We start from the raw sequence: 3,017 nt of genomic DNA, 5'->3' as shown, positions 1-3,017 counted from the left end.
GCTCTTTATTTGACCATCTATTTTGAATGATAGCCTTGCTGGGTATAGTAATCTTGGCTTCAGATCCTTGCTTTCCATTACGTTGAGTACTTATTGCCATTCCCTTCTGGCCTGCAGAGTTTCTGCTGAGTAATCAGGTGTCAGTCTTATTGGAGCTCTTTGTAGGTAACTGTTTGCTTTAATCTTGCTGCCTTTATGATTCTCTTTATCTTTAATTTTTGGCATTTTAATTATGATGTGTCTGGGTGTCAGCCTGTTTGGGTTCTTCTTGCTTGGGGTTTTCTGTGCCTCCTGAATCAGTGTGACTTTTTCCTTTACCAAGTTAGGGAATTTTTCTGCCATTATTTCCTCAAACACGTTCTTGATCTCTTTCTCCATTTCTGCCTCTTCTGGCACACCTGATATTCGAATATTGTAATGTTTTCTGTTGCCCCACAGCTCCCTGAAGCTCTCCTCCTGTTTTTTAATTGTTTTTTTTTTCTTTTTGATTCTCTGATTGAGTGATTTTTTTCAACCCTGTCTTCTATTCAGTGATCTGATCCTCAGCTTCCACGAATCTGCTGTGTATTCCATCTAATGTGTTCTTTATTTTTGCTGTCATTCTTTATTTCTGTTTTCATAATTACTATATCTTTTCTCATGCTGTTGAGCATCTTTACCATCATTATTCTGCACTCTGTATCAGATAAATTTCTTATCTCCATTTCATTTATCTCTTCTTCTGGAGAATTCTCTTGTTCTTTAATTTATGGGTTGCTTCTTTCTCTTCTCATTTTCACTGCCTGTTTGGGTTTGTGACTATGTAGTAGGTAGATCTGCCTATGCCTCTTGATGTCTATTGCAGGGCAGTGTCAAATGCTGTTTCTCACTAATTAGATCAGGCAAAGACTCAAAGTGTCCAGAGACAACCTCTGCCTACAGCCTGATAGGATTCAGTCTTGAATAGCCATCAGGCAATTGTGCACAGGTGTGGTGAAATTTTTTTCAACAGGGTGGGGAAATTGCTTTTGCTGGAGGCTAATTGTTATTCTCAGTCTCTTAATGGGCCTCAGAAACTCTGCACAGTGGTGCAAGGTGTTTTCCAGTAATGTGGGTTAACTGTCTTCCCCCGAGGCAAGGCCACCTGTATAGCAAAAGTCTGTTTGAGAAAGATGACTTCAGCATAGGAAACTGGGGTTTCTGCCTTCTGAGCTCTAACCCTAGAGCCCCTAATCCTGGATTCTGCTCATACAGCTCCAGTCCACTCTGCCATCTCTCTGCCAGAGCACAAGGTGAGTGGCTCAACAGGGTATTTTGTGTTGGCCCTTTAAGAGGGTGCCTGAATTTCCAGCTATCTCTCCCTGGCAGACACAAATCTTGCTGCATTTCACAGTCTGATGTTATGTGGATAACCTCAGTTTTGATGCTCTCTGCTCAGTCACCCAGCTTGAGGATTAGATCCCAGAGTTCTCAGTGGCAATCCCACATAGCTGAGATAGCTCTCCAGAACTTCCATTGCTGTCTGTGGGAGCCTGGCCAGCCCTTATGTGCCTCCTCCCCTCCACCAGTCTCTCTGAGGTCTCCACTTTCAGTTCTCAGATATCAGGTTTCTCTCCAGCAATTCTTCCATCGATTATTCATGAAGTTTTTCTGTATTTCAGTTGTAATTCCTGTTTGGTCCTAGGAGTGTGTTCATGCAGCATCCACTTACTCCACTGCCATTTTTAATCTCTCCCTTTCAGTCTCCCTAGGTTATGGATTTGATCCCTGGTCAGGCACATACAGAAGGCAACTGACTGATGTTTCTCTCTCTCTGTTTCTTTTATTTTTATTTTAAAAAATAAAACAATGAACGGTAAGCTATTAGAGTTTAATGTGATCTTTACCCTTCACCAATAGATCATGTCACCTAACTTCCACATGCCCTACATTTCCTCTCTGTCACAAAATTTATTTCTTTTTTAAAGTATACTTTGAAGATAATTTAGAAATGGCAATCCTATATAATAAAAGCCGAGTGACTGAAATGGTGGAACGACCAGAATGACCATGGCCCCTCGCTCCCCCAGTGGGGACCCCCACCCTGATAAGGGGTGTGGCCAGCTTTCAAACTCCCAGGGGCCCTTGCCCAGGCCGGCATCACTCCCAGTGGGAACCCCCACCCCGATCAGGGGTGTGACCAGCCTGCAAACCCCCCACAGCCCCTCACCCAGTCCAGCTCTGGCCCCCAGCAGGGACCCCCACCCTGACCAGGGGTTTGGCCAGCCTGTAAACCACCTGCAGCCCCTCAGCCTGGCTGGCCCCGCTCCCCAGCAAGGACCTACACCCCGATCTGGGGCCCCCATCAGGGCAGGTCAGATGGCCCTCACCTGTGCACCAGGCCTCTATCCTAAATAATAAAAGGGTAATATGCAAATTGACCCTAATGGTGGAACAACCAGAACAACCCTAGACCAGTTACTATGTGGTGTACTGACCACCTCTCAGTCCCTTTCCCTGGCCAGCAGGCTCCGATCACCCAATGGTGAATGGGGAACCAGGGGTGGGTGGTGGATGATGCGGGCAGCACCAGGCCAAGGCCCCTGCCCCACTTGTTTTCCCACACACAGAGGGTGACCCACAGCAGGGTGGGGCCAGCGAGCAGGCAGGAACAGCCAACTTCTCAGTCCCTTCCCCTGGTCATCAGGCACTGATTACCCAATGGTGAATGGGGATCCAGGGGTGGGTGGCAGCGAGGAGCAGGGCCAGCTGCTGGCAGCTGGGGAAGATGGCCTTGATCACAGGCCAGGCCTATGGACTGTACCCATGCATGAATTTCATGCACCAGGCCTCTAGTATGGCATTATGTTTGTCTCAACTCTTTCACTAAAGCCAACCTGGATTCCAGTCCTAATTCTACCACTTAATACCTGTGAGTCTTTGGCCTGGTTTCTTAACTTCTTGCACCGGCTAAGATTCTATGAAATTTACTGTTGCACATCTGAAGGTGTCCAGAAGTGGGAGATCCCAGACTTGGTGTATGTGTCTGGCTCTGTTTC

This window comes from Myotis brandtii, unplaced genomic scaffold (genome assembly GCF_000412655.1).
Source record: "Myotis brandtii unplaced genomic scaffold, ASM41265v1 scaffold373, whole genome shotgun sequence".
Lineage (NCBI taxonomy): Eukaryota > Metazoa > Chordata > Mammalia > Chiroptera > Vespertilionidae > Myotis > Myotis brandtii.
Note: the sequence above shows the minus strand (reverse complement) of the source record.